The sequence below is a fragment of the Nesoenas mayeri genome (assembly GCF_963082525.1).
Source record: "Nesoenas mayeri genome assembly, chromosome: 7".
In the NCBI taxonomy this organism is placed as follows: Eukaryota; Metazoa; Chordata; class Aves; order Columbiformes; family Columbidae; genus Nesoenas; species Nesoenas mayeri.
Window position 1 is genome coordinate 23884885 of NC_137551.1, and position 14968 is coordinate 23899852.

The window sequence follows — 14968 nt, forward strand, 5'->3', positions numbered from 1 at the left end:
ATTCAAATGGTGACGTGATGGTCCTTAATAAGGACTTTGAATTATAACCTGCATGAAAACAACAGCTTAAACTGTCAGGCTCATGACTGCTCTGAAGACTGCTCTGCTTTTAATTGTCCACACTCAATTTCAATAGCTGGAAATTTATTTATTAGTAGATTTATATGCATTGGAATGGAAGCTTACCTGAACTGTTCGGCTATTGGATGCTCTAGAATGGTATTCCTTCTTTTTGTGTCAGAAATTAATCTGAGATGCGAGAGACTTTCTGATAAAAGTACTCCTATGTGATATTTTGGGTTCAGACAATTTCCAGGTAGTTCTTGTGACTGTAATGATAACGAAGAATTTGTAATAAATTTACCCACTATTGTACAAGGGCATTTAGTACTTTAGTACATGAAGTTACTTAATGACCATTCATTTGTCATTTGTAGAATAAAGGTGATTAAGAACACCAAGACTGGTCAAATAATTTTCTTTCTTAAAAGCCTGAACTTTTTTCCCTGTTAAGGCTGATTTCACGTCTTGGTATGACGGGGTAGAATGGCAACAATGAGGCCGTGCACAACAATTATTACTGACAGTAATGGATTCTCATATTCAAACAATGGTAATATTCCACAGCAATGTAGACTTGAAGCTAGTGGTTAGTACTATAGAAACACTTTGAAAATATCAATTCACATTAAATTATACTTATTTATTTCCCAGATCTTTTAGGATACAGTTTATGCATCCCACTTTCCATCTCCTCTACTGTATTCATGAAAAATGCTCTAATTCAGTTTTGTGCATTTGTTTGCCTGGGTAAAATGTTACAAGATCAGGCCCAAAAGTGACTGTAGGAAAATGAAACCTATTTCTGAACAAAGGATCGGGTTTTACTGCAAGGTGTGTTTATTGAACACACCCATCTGGCTCACAGGTAGTGGGAAGATTTCCTAAGCTTTTCCAAACAACTTGAAAAAAACCTAAACAGTAATGTCTTTATCAGACTTACTGCAGGAAATGCATGCTATCCAATGAACCAATTCTAGAAATTGTGTTAATCCTAATTTTATGGTAGAAGCATTTTCAATCTGTAATTTAAACCTCATTTGATGCCATTAGTAGAAATGTAGGCAAGACTTTTACAGATATAGTTACATGACAGTTTTGATAGTAAGCACAAGTATGCTCATTTTGTTTACTCATTCCATTAAGCTGAGGAATGGACTTTTAAGAGGACTGCATCACAAACTCTTCTAAAATTTCAGTCAGAGATGCAGAAAAATGTGATAACAGCATAGAGTTTTATTCTTGCCTATGCCAGTAAAAACATCCTTTTTAAATGCAGTTTTGCTAACTGAGCTGAAAATATAACACTACTTTCTAAGTTGCTCTAACTAGAAAGTACTAGCATTGCTTCCTGCTTTATTGTGCTGATGTATGAAGCACCTTCTCTGTGTTTTGCATCAGGATGCTGACACAAGTAGCAATGACATTTTTCAGTCCTAGTGGAGGAGAACAAAAGCTACAGTACCTTATCTAAATAGACTTACTACTTGGCCAACATTAATCAGAAATTATACATTCCAGTTGTGCTGTTTCTGCATACTTCAAACCACAGAGGAAATATGAAACATTCTGATTTCCACATAAAGAAATGCTTGAAATTCATAACTCCCATCTTGCCTGCCTATGCATCACTTATAATTACACCACCTGTGGTGGAGGAGACCAGACAAGTTCTGTCAGCCCCTTCAAGACTGGAAGAAAACAGCATATCACTTCAGTCTTTTCCTTCTCTCAGTTTTTCTGAAATTTTTTAATAATGTATTTTAGAGAGAATGAAAAGTGGAATTACTAACTGGATCAAGTAGTATAAAAATTACAGAATTGTTAAATGAGGGGTTAGGTTAAACAAAAGTTCAGATTAGATGACCAGGATGACTTGACTGTGAAGAAGATAGCTTCTGTTATGAATACCTCCACAGAAGAACCTGTACTCCAGTCACCAACATAACTACTGTATGCAGCATCATCCCTGATAGCACTTGCCAAACTCATTGTGTGTGCAATGGCAGAGGCAGAAAAGTATAAACTTGCTTTTTGGTAAACAAACTGAATCATAACATGATGCTTCTTGCATCAATTAAATCTACTCCTACAGTTCTGAACAGTCTCAGCCCTGTAATGCTTTCCGTTACTCTCAATGATGCTTGTCAACTGAGACTGCAGCTAGAAAAGATAGAAGTCATATGGGAGAGGTGAGATGGAACAGGTTAAAGGGAAGAACTTTATCTGTTGAGCATATCTGGATCCATGAGAGTACTGAAACCTTGACAGTCTGGTGGAACAGTTGTAGTCAATGGTAACAATGCTTCTGAACTCATGAAGGATAGGTGAGGCATGGGCGTCTTGAAGAGGGCGAACACTTGTAAAAATAATAGACTGATGCTTATAATAGGAGGAAAGGAAGAGAGAAGTTCAGATCAGTGCACTTAATATCTCCTAAATTGCTAGAATGATTAATAGATTTTATTTTTAAAGGACCTAGGGGAAAATAAAGTGATAAGTCATTGGTAACTTGTTCATCAGAAACAAAACATATCAAGCTAATTCAGTTGTAAAGTGTCTGTAGGCTGATTTTTAAAATGTCTACTTTCTCCCCTTCTTCTACTCCAAGGCAGTTTAGCAAGTAGTAAGAGGAGAAGGATCGTTGGTTTTATAAGCTGTTGTCTACAGCTTCTGCCAGAATTTTTTGGGTTTATCAGGTGAGACCATCTTATGCCTTAGTATGAAAATTATTCTTTTACTTGTTGAACTATTTCTTTCTATTATACAGTTTTCTTCAGCAACTGCAATTAAAATAATCAAGTCCTGGGTCTAAAGGTTAATTGAAGAAGTCACATAAACAAATGAAGACAGGGAGCTCTGAAAACCTTCCACAGAGGTTAAACTTCTGCTGGTATAGTTGTCATTTTAGCTAGGAGACAATGCTCCTGGCTTTGCCTTTAAGGGCCCGATAGGGACCATATCTGTAAAAATGTCATGTGTGTAGCTATAGGTGAGTCAGACCTTTCCAATCTTAAATTCAGCAAATTAGCTGCTCTCCATCTGTATACACATTGAGCCTCCTTTTTTTTTTTTTTCTCATGTTTCATTTTATGAAGAGGACTAAGCAATATTTGCCCCTGCTCTGTAGATACACTGAGTGCATTTTATTTTAAAAAAGATGCATCAGATGTAACTTGTTTTGGCTGATGATGCTCCTTAGGAAAAAAGGTTGGTTCACAGTCATGGCTAGTATTCCCAATTTAGGAGCTTATTTACTTAGGATGAATTGTCCTTTGCCTATTTACAGCTTATTTTGCATGATTTATGGTATTATACATTAGGTCTGTCAAATTCTAGCTCTGGATTGAGTCTATTTATTTTTAAGTAAAAATGTGGATCTTCGAATGTGGAAATGAAGAGGCCCAATTCTTTGCCATAGTTCTACTGTGCATGTGTGGCCTCACATCTTGCTTGGGTGTCTACAAAGTGGGTTGCTCTGGGAATGCCTGCTCTTGATACTTAGAATCCCAAATCTGTCTATGTGGATCATTTATTGCACATTTCTATTTCAGTTCCTCTTTCCTGTATTCAACGTCACAGTGATTTATAGATAGATGGTGTTTCTGTGATGGCCAAAATGCTTAAGTGTTGAACATTAAAAACACAAACCTCGCAACTTCTATTTGGCCCCCATCTTCTCCCTGGTCTTTGCTTCTTTCAGTTTGCCTGGTCATTTCCTTGTTTGAAAGGTATGTGGAATACAGTGAAAATGTACTTTGCTTACACCCTGGCCTAAGGTGCCTTGCTAAACCCAAATATTCTTTGACAATGTCAAAACAAATCTAGGAAATGCTTTCATCCATGAATGTTGTTCAAACCCCTGCAGAATACTTAATGTAAAAAATATATTTAACAACTTTTCAATAAATGTTTATTATAGGTAATGTGTAAAATCTAATACTGTTTCGCACATAATGCCTCCAAACAAATAGTATTCTCAATACTACTGGTAATACAAACAATCTGTATCAGTAGCATTGTGGGGGATACTGCGATACATATCGCAGACTCCCTAGTCCTTTGGGTAAGTGGTATATCACCTGGGTGATCAGGAACTATCACATCTGCAGCTGGTGATTGACTACGGGGAGAGAGTTGAGTAAGTACAGAGGTTCCCACTTTGCTGTGTTTTAGTAAGTAAACAGATTTATTTGAAAAACAATGTACTTTTTTGTTTTAATTGTTGTGGGCATTTGATTCTAGTTCCTATGTGACTGTGCTAAATGGTATATTGCTTTTGTGTTGTATTTTCTCCAAAAAATATTTTTGGAAATAGCAAATCTTCCTAATTCCTTTGCCACTATTTTTGAAGTTATAAGGAAAAAACATGCATATGAAACCAACTCAGAAGCACTTCTATTAAATAAAGAAGGCCTTTCTAACAAGAGTAACACTATTTAAGGTGCTACGTATACATATAAGGTTGCTACATATACACACGCTTGTTCCAAATGTCTTCTGTCAGCTTCAGTGCCTTTTTCTCTCCAGGAAGCTATGCATTAAGATGTATTAGAATATAGCAAGAAAAGTCTCCATTTTTAAAGACTAGGTGATTTCTCTGCCAAGGGAAGTCTAGATTATATTCTAGAAAATGGTGGTTGCAACATCAGGGATGGGGAAACAGCAAACAATAAATGCCTTATCCCAGCACTTAGAATAGTAATCTCTGTATATTTCTAACCCTTAAAAGAGAGATTATTTGTAATTGTCTGCACAGCTGTTTAGAGAGGCTGGGGAGTTTACATAGCTTCAAATCTAGAGCTTGGACAAGGTTAGGTAATTGTGTGACCGTGTAGGAATGTTTCTGCAGTTGAAAGCTATTGCTGATGATACATATCTGAAAGTGTTCAATTTTTGGTAGCCTAAGGATGAGTTGAAAGACCATATGGTCCTGTGGTTTCCATAACTGTGCTCTATGAATCCCATACTTCACTATGCAATGGCTAGGAAATTTTGCTTTTCCACTCTGAAATGCAATAGATCAAAGAAACCATGTTTAGCAGGATAGCTAGGATCTACTGCTTCTAAAGATACTGAAATCCTGTGTTCTGGTTTAAATTATAGGATATGAGTTGGGTTTCTATGTTTTAAACTATACAATGGTATCAGGGATACCATTCCATGCCTTTTTCACTGCACTTTAAGTGTGGTAAAGGCTGCTAGAAAGTATTTTTGTGTTGGTGGTACATGAGTGGGAAGTGGCTGTTCTGGAAACCCTTCCAGACTAGTTGCAGGGCTGTAGCTGTTATAGGGGCAGTTGACAAATGATGGATTATATAATTTGAATCTATCATTATACCCACAATAAAAAAAAAAATCCAAATACCACAAATATCCATATGTAACTGTTTGGACAGAACGTCAAAATTACAAGGGAAATATGGATGTTTCTCTCCCATTCTGTCTCACCACTTGCCCCAAAATAGATTTGACTTCATTAGGGGAAGAGAACATGTTTCTGAGTGAGGAGCTCTACTGTCAACTACAGAACAATTGCTGCCCTTCTACTCCTTGTTGCAGGGGCTTACAACCCCTTTCTTTACTTACTTTCCTGAAGAACCCAGAGGTTCTCTTTGACTGCAAATGACAAGAAAGTGGGATATTGAACATCATAAACAATTTTCTGTCAGATGCAAATTAATGGGCCCTAATGACCCATATATTTAAAACATGATGATGTAAGGCACTCTGGTACATGTGTGTATACAGGGAAAGATTTTCAAAAGCACCCAAGCGAGAAACAAAGCGTAGATGAGTGATCCACTCCGCTCTGAATTTTATGACAGATGGCTGGTGAGACAATCCACACCAGATGATAAATGGCTGTACATGAAAGCCTGCAAACCACAAATAAACATAAAAAATGCCTTCAAGAAACATGTCAATCGAAGTTTAATGATTATTAACAAATCCAGAATTACAAGCTGTTAAAAAGAAAGACTGAACATAGAATAAACTTTCTTCTAATGTAAGGGAGGGATGGACAGGTACGAAGACTAATCAGAGCTTTAAGTGAGGAACTTAATATTGAAATTATTCCAGTCTCTGAGAAACCAGAAGAGAAACATGTGGTAAATCCCCTAGAAGCAACTCATGCCCAATGATGTGGCTGCACATTAAGTCCTGCAAAACGAAACTCTGAAGTGTAAGGTAGGACAAATAAGCCACAGACAAATGGACAAGAATAATCAAAATGAATAATGATGAGCTATTGTGAGTTACAAATCTTAAGGTTGTATTATTTGTAAAACAATAATGGAGGCCCACTTGACAGCTGAAGTAAATTACATTAAATTAATAGAGTGAAAGAAAAATTATATAAATCATCATAATATGATGAATGCCTGTCTTGATGGGCTGGTTGTGACAAATGGCTATTATGGTTAACTATTTTTTTCTGGTGGGAAAGGTGAATAATCTCTTCAAAATATACAACATCCAACTTTTATAATCTTACCAATTCCTCATTAAAAAAAAACCAAATAGCATTGACATTTATTCATATTGCAACAGGAGAAATGGAGAGTGTTTATTTTAAGAAGTACATCATGTTAAAAAAGACTCATGAATTTTGTAAGAGCAGAGAAAACAATTTTCTATAGACAGAGGTTTACCATGTGAAAAGGAGTACTCTTGTGGGTCAATCTTTCTTGTAACAAGGCCTTCTATTCTTCACCAGAATCCCCTTAGACTAACTAGTGTATTGATACCAAAATCTTAATTACATTATTGGCAAGAGATTGTTGAGAAATTTTGACTGAAATAACAGAGCAAGAAAACTGTAAATTTGCATTAGAAGGCACTGGGTCTCTATCAACAGGGAAATTTGTCTGATAGTCTGTATGCAACACCATGTTAAATGTGATCCAGACTGAAAAAAAAAAATGTATCACCATTTAATGTTACCCACCCATGACATCTTTACTGTCTTTCCCCTTTCCCCCCACCCCACCTCCTGTTTCTCCAAACTTTTTGCTTATGTAGACGAGGGGAGTCTGTTCATTATCCCTTTTTATCTCTTCAAAATATCACACAAACAGCAATGTTGAGTACTAGTTGAATTTTTCTGCAAACAGTTTATCTAAAAGCAGACAGAGAAGAGAGAACATAATGTCATTCAGTTCTCTAAGGGAACAGAAGTTTAAGCCTGAAATTCTTAGTCTTCCTTATGTGTGTATGGATTTCTTACTGTAAAATGCAAAAGTCTTGGTTTTAGTTTTTGGTCATCACACAAAGCTGCTCAAGAAAGTATTATGAGGAATAGCAGTGCGACATCAGAGTAGTGTCCTTTCTTTGATCTGGGTTGTTTCACAATTTATATAACACTTCCTTAACTCCTTAGTGCTTAATTAAACATGTCAGTCATTTCTGTGCAAAACCAAGCAAACTGTGTAAAAACAAACAAATATTAAGACACCTAGCACCAGCATAGTGTTGGGCAATTATTGACTTCGATGTATGAGATGTTTGCGCTCTCTCTCAGCACAAACCAAACTCCAGGCTTCTAAATCAGGAGACCTATTTCAGCTCACATTGTGCTGATTTTAAACTGATGAAAGGCTTATTGTCTTTAAAGGAAGCTGGGCTCAATTATGCCAGTGGAATAACTTGCAACGCCTGTGGGATGAAACTCATGGAAGAAGTAATCTGACAAGAGGAATTTTGTTTGAATCGAGAAAAATCTGTAATGGTGGTCAGAAAATAAGCAAACAGAGTTCATTTATGTGAAAATATAGCTTGAATACTGTAAAAACAGAATACTATAGGGATCTGCATATATTATTAGATATATCCCTTTTAGAGAGTTACTCACTAGGATATTCCAGACACTTTATAGTGGCAATCTAGATCCCAAAATAATGGAAAAAAGTTATATAAGTGGATAATAAAATCTCAAACAATTAGGGTTTGTTTGTTTGTTTTAATTTAGCAGGACCATCATCATGCCCAAGAACTTCAAAGTTACTAACTTTATTTTGCAACATGTTGTTCAACTTGCAATTATTTCACTTTATTTATACCTGTGAGGACTTCAGGAAATAAATTTATCAAGTTTTCTTTCTAAGAATAGATTACTCAGAATTAGCTCAGATATTAGAAAATTAAAAATTCTTTAAAAAGTAATTTCATCTTTGAAGTTGAATATTCAACAAACAGAATAAGTATGCACAGATAAAACAAAGGTAATAACAAAGTGCTGTCTCTCTTGCCTTCTTTTTTAATTCCTATTTTTTGATAAATCTTACCTTTAGGTTAGAAAAATCTTACCTTTCTCTGCAACTGAGAAAAAAAAATTGGTTCCCTGATTTTATCTAATTGATTTTTAAAAAGATATCATGGCTATTAAAAATGTCTTATCAAACCACAAAACTCAGTTTCTGGAATGCTTTAGCATTCATGACTGGTAATGCAAATGTGAATTATTTCACAGTACACGCAATATACCATCTGCTCCAGAAAGAAAAACATCTGTTGGTAAATGTAAACTGTGGAGCTTGTGTGGTATGAAATATGTTCAGATACTGTATGGAATAAATAAATCGGATGTTGACAATCTATTGTGTCAGAAGCACTCAGCTACTTTCTTATGTTGAAAAGAGGAAGAGCTCAGCTGCAAGTGTATTTGAGATGCTGAAGGAAATTATCGTGCCACGTCCCATCCAGATGGCTTTGCTGAAGTCAGTCACTGACAGGCTGCTGCAATCATCACCTGCAGTTGTGAGATGTTTTAAGGTAGCATGAACGTAGATGGAAGTGCTCCTTTACAGCAGAAGTTTCTGTGCTTTAATTTTCATGATGGTGATGACACTGCAATTCGTGGTATTATTGGAATTGGCTGTATTTTCTGGCTTATAGGATGATTATAATGAAATGCGTATTCATATGTATGAACGATAAAGGAGACTTGCATTTTTAATAATGATAAATAGCATCAACAAATGAATATAACTGTCTATTTTCAATGTGATGCACCAATATAAAAACGGAAAACAGGCAGTAGTTTTAGGATTCTAAGGACCATGCTAGCCCTTGTCAATTCTGATCTAACCTTATAAAATGTAAAATCTAGCTCTTGTAAAATTGAATACTTTTTTTTTCCTGATTCAGAGCATCCTGTTTTCAGATTAATTTGTTCATTTTATTTTAAGCACTTAGACAAGTATTTTAATTTTTTTTCATTCTGAGTAGGACAGCTGAGGCAGAAATGAAAGTCTCAGAACACCACTATTCTGCATCCATTTGCTGTCATAGAAAACCATAGCGCCAACTGTACTTCAGAAATTTTCTTGACAACTCCCCATCCATTCCTTGTCAGCTCATGGAAAGTACGAAGAGCTTTTTAATACATTTAACAGACTGTTAAGTGTGCAGAAATGCATATAGATAAAAAGGCCTAAAACTTATAAAAATGTCAAGACTTTTGTTTCAATCTCCCCCCTCCCCGACTCCACATAAACAAGGAAAACTAATGTTTTTGCTAGTGATGGTTTGTAGGTTCTGCTGCAGACACAAGATGTTATTTTTTGGGTAGACTCATCAGTCTACTGTTCTCTGTTGTATTGCTAATACCTGTGGTACTCTTGACTCCATGTATCCCTTATCTGAGAGAGCTTTTTATCCTTAAAGATGTCAACTGAAGCAATTCCCACAAATCTTTGTATTAGTGTGAGTTAGCACATTTGGTCACCTGCAACAGGTCTGACCAAACACATGATGGAAAAATTCTTTGTGAAAATAAACACTAAAGACAGGGTAGATGTAGCAGTTCTGAAAAACTGTATTTAAATTGTTTCAAAATATTGCTACTGTTAGAAGTATATTCTATGGATTGATACTCAAAGTACTAAAAACGATCAATGTGTGGACTATACTCTTTGCTACATATGGTTTGCTACATATGGTTTCCCCAGTGGTGCTACCAGTGCTCTAGCAAGAGTACCTACTCTTAACTCATTATCTGTGACATAACTGAGTGACGCATCTTCTCTTAATAGAATTAGCTTAAAGTTTCGCTTCTGTCAGTCTTTCCTGGGACTTGTGGTTTATTCTGTACTCTCTTTTATTAATAAAAAATTAGGAGTGTAGGTACGTTTTTCAGGTCTCCTTTGTACAAACAGAGAAAAATGCTACTGTTGAACACAAATGGTTTAGAAAATTCCAGAGAAGAACACTGGTTTTTATAAGGTCAAATTTGTCAAAAAATAGATTTGAAAATACAGACACATTCACAGCTATCTTGCTGTAAGAAATAAAAGCACAGCCAAAGATATCAATACCCAGATAATAAGAGTGGTCTATGTTTCTTAGCTGAAATAAAGACAAGTTAATAAAATGGACATAAGCCTTAAATATCCATTACCAGACAAGCAGCTCTCTTTTTTCATATTTGGACTGAATGTTGGATATAGGAATGGTTATGTACTAAAGGGAAAAAATAGCAGCTAAACAACCTTTGCCAGTATGAATAACTTGCTTTTTTTTGTTGAATTCAGATGAAAAATATTAGAGCACATCTAGTAGTGGAGATCAGACGAATGATATAAGAACAATAAAAATGCCTGAGGGACAGAAGGTGTTGAAGAAAGATATAGTTGAGTATCACTATCCACGCAGGGGCACACAAACATTGCCAAAGAATTTGGCCTCTGAGTGCCAGCTTATAGATTAGGAACAGTGCTGGGCCAAGAGCAAAATGCTCTGAGGGACATCAGAGCTGAGCTTATGCTTTGTAGGAAATGAAAAATCCCACAACAGCCCAAGGTCAGAATCTGGTCACCACTCTGCAAATTACAATGAGACAAGACTAATACAGGCAGTGTAGGAAAAAGACAGTACTTTAAATCTCCCTATTAGACTCCTATGTTGCAGTGATGACTGAAAGAACACAAAGAAGTGCATAAAAAATGGAGGTATTTTAAATATTATCTGTTTTCTTGGGCATATAATTCTGAAATCATTCATAGCAGATTTAAAACAGGTATGGACTTTGTATGCAAAAGACAACTAATTGAAAGCTTACACAATGCAGATTTCTAAGTGTAGTTATTGTCCTAATCAAATCAAAGCAAAATGGCAGTCAAAAAACATTTGACCAAAATTTAGAAGGTATAAAAAAATGATCAGCAATAAAGTTTACAAATTATTACTTCAATATTTCAGCTTGAGGAAGCAAAATTAAAAGTGTAGCTATATGATAAGTGTTTTTAATACTACTTAATGTAAGTGGCACTCTGAATCTGGGGACCTTCTTAAACAGGTGTTTACACTTGGCAGGAAACATGGAAGTGTGTGTTGAACAGTAGATGTTGGTGACTGTTGTGAAGATACAAAATACAACTCAATCATTGTGAAACTGTAGAATATGTCAGAAATCTTGTTTGACAGGGTTTAAAACAAACGAGGAAAGTCTGAGAAAACAGACAAGGGAGTGAAACCCAAGAAGCAAAGGGGTTGTAGGGAGTGAGGCAGTGACAGAATGCACAAGAAGATGCTCTCTCCTGGGAGAGAGCTGAGGTGCTGGCAGTTGACAGGCCAAGATGAAGGGCTGATTTATATGCCTGACAACAGTGGGAAATGAACACAAGCAAGCTAGAGGAACAAAAGTTTTTAAAATAATGCTTTAGTGTATAAGGCCTGAAGAGAGCAAGTTGCTATAAAGCTAAATACAAATAAAAATGTGAAGTTAATGAAAGGCTCACAAGGAATCAAAGCAATGGCTGTGATTCTCCAGATCTCAGTTCACCAAGCAGTCAGACTGTCTTTTGCAGGGCTGCAACAGGCAGGACAGTGGGGGAATTCTCATCCAGTACAAGATGAGATTTAGGTACGCTGCAGGTTGCTATGTCTCCTCCTATGTGATCACAAAAATCCTCTTTCTCAATCTGCTTTAAGATAAAAATGACACATTGCGAAGTCAAAAGAGCTGCAATTCTTGTAGGAAGTCTCATTACAAACATGAGATTCAGTGGTTAAAATAGGATCAAATAAATTAAGAAGTATTATGCAATTTACCTCTAGTTATGGAGGAGGATTTTCTGCAGCTTTCATGTTAGCTACATTCTGCACTTGAAAATGCTGCATTATTTATTGTATGCATAAAACTTGATTCTCTAAGGTCTGTGAAGAGCTTTTTTATTAAAAAGAAGTGGCAGCATGTTCTGTTTCTTGATATCACACCAACAGCAAACACTAGAGTCATGAGTGCTGCTACCTCCCTTGATTTGTATCAAGAGTATATTTAAAATTTACATACTTTTTTTTTCAGAGGATCATGGTTCTAATAGACTGTGGGATATTTAAAATGTGAAAGATGACAGGTTGATCAGTTTTTCTTTGTACAACTTTTAAAGCTAAGAATGTAACATAAATAATACAGCATGTTATTTTCAACCGGTGAAGAAACAGAACAGCAGTTACCTCAGAACATCAAGTCCTGTTCACCAAGATATTTTAAAGAAACTATGCTACTGTGGTGAGAGTATTGCATACATATTCAAACTGTGCATTTATTATACTCAGTAATTAAATTCAAATTATTATGAGCTATTTGGCATTCTATTTGACATGGGAAATACCACTGTTTCTGGCTTTAGCAGTTAAGTGGCTTGTGTTTCTAATGAAGAGAGCTCTTGCAGTATGGTAAACTATCATTATCAGCAAGATATGGTTTAAGCCCTGCTGTAACTTAAATGTCTGCTCTTTTTTTCTCTCTGCTTGTGTTCTACTTCTTTCTACTCATGTATCAATTATAGACATTTTCAGGTCACTTTCAGTTCATTTTTTTAAACATTGTAATTTTCAAAGAAGCAATGAAATATGAATGCAATAGGAACATGTGATGAGTAATAAGAAACATCTGTTTGGTTTCCTTTTTGCTAAACTTAGTGGCAGCCAGCTCACGGATTAGATACTGGTTATAGTCCCCCACAGTATCTCAGGAATCTACAAACTATGTTCCAGTTCCATATGCACTGGTAGGCCTCGAGTGAGTCTAATAAAGGCAGGAGAACTGGAAGATGTGATGGTGACACAAGACAGTTGCCAATGTGATGAAAAAGCCTGCCTGGAAACAGCTGAAGCATAGATCTGGAGAAAGGAATGAGAGATTTTTAAAATAGGCAGAGATTAAAATAGGAAGCTGAAAAAGAGGTTACACTGCAAAATGCACTGTGTTTATCTACCTATGTTTATCTCCTCTGTAGTAATCATAATAGTGTTGTGTACTTTTAAACATTTCATTTGTAGTAATGCCTGAAACTTTTAAATGACATTTGAGTTGTCAAAATTCAACTGATTAAACACATGGACTATTTTCCAGGGCATTATAAGATAACAGATGACATTTAAGAGTTCACTAATACTTAAAACCTGTGTACAGTGTAGTTCGGAATCATTATTTTCATTATCTACATTAAGAAATTGAGACACACAGTAATGTAATCAGTTGTTCAAGGTATCTAGAAGTAAAGCAGGGAAGAAGTGTTGAAACTTAGTCCTGTCTTTGACACACTAGCCCACACTGAGAAAACATTTGTTCTGACTGGACTTTTTTATCTGGAACATCTTACTAAAAATTTGTCAGGATAGCTACTATTTTGAAAATGTCTGAAATGATGATGAAAATGATTACTATTTCCTTGTGGGAAGGAATCCTGCATAGATTCATGCTGACAAGTTTGCCATTGTGCTAATAACTCCCTGCTTGTGCTCAATGTTTACATTATTTTCTAAAACTACTGAATCACTTAAATCACAGGAACTAATCCAGCTTTCATTTTCTCCTTGTAAAAATAATCACAGGGTTTCAAGAGTACAAGAAACAGAGGGCTGTTATCCTTGTCCCAAAGGAAATGTTTTTTTCTTCCTATGTTTGTGCTCTCCAGTTCTGTACTTTCTATACTTGAAAATTATTCCTGAAAGAATCTTTCCTAGAAACCATATGCTGGCTTGGTTCCCTTGGACTCAATGTGCACTTAAGTGTGGGATGTATTAGGTACCTTTCTAGAGTCCATCTCCAACTATGAACCTGTGTAGAATAGTTGTATGGGATATTTCCTCACATACAGAATGCTTAAGACAAATCCTGGCTGCTTGGCAGATTCTAGCAGCACCATGGAGGAGGCACAGCCACTGTGCAACTTTCTCATTCCCATAGCAGTGCAGCATTGATGGACACACACATCGTATCTTGCTTGAGTAGAAAAAGAGGAGTAAGCAGTGATTTAGGCATTGGCTTGCTTGTATGTCAGCAATGGTGGTAGCATTCTGTACATGAGGAAATATCCCATACAGCTGTTCTACATGGGTTCATAGTTGGACCCACTTATTCCCTATAAAGAATGTTTCTTTATTCTGCTTTGGAAGTGGATGACACACAAACATAAAATATACAGAATATACAGAAGCACAGATTTGCTTTCAAATAGAGTCAGTGAGAAAGAGTTATATTTTACCACCAAACTTGTTTTACAAATGCTTTCTGATATAAACAAGTACTGAAACTAAACTTCCAGGGAACATGAATGCAACATAAACTAGTGAAGAATAGCTGATAAGAGTAAACAAACTAATGATCCAATTTGATACTTCTGTTTTACCAAAAAAAGTATAAAGTGGGGAAAAAAAAAGTCCACATAAAGAAGTGCTAGAACATTGGTTTGCTTTAAGAATGTATTTTATATCTTGGGATTCATCTTTCATATCAGATGTAGGATGTGCTGTATGGTGATAAGAGAAGTAAATATGATCAGGGTCATAGTAAGATGGCTGGCACTACGCTCTGCCCTTAGTTGTTCTAGTCACTGAGGAACCATTGTCCCCTTGATTATCCAGAGTGATGATTTCTTGGAGTATACTTAAAGGAGAG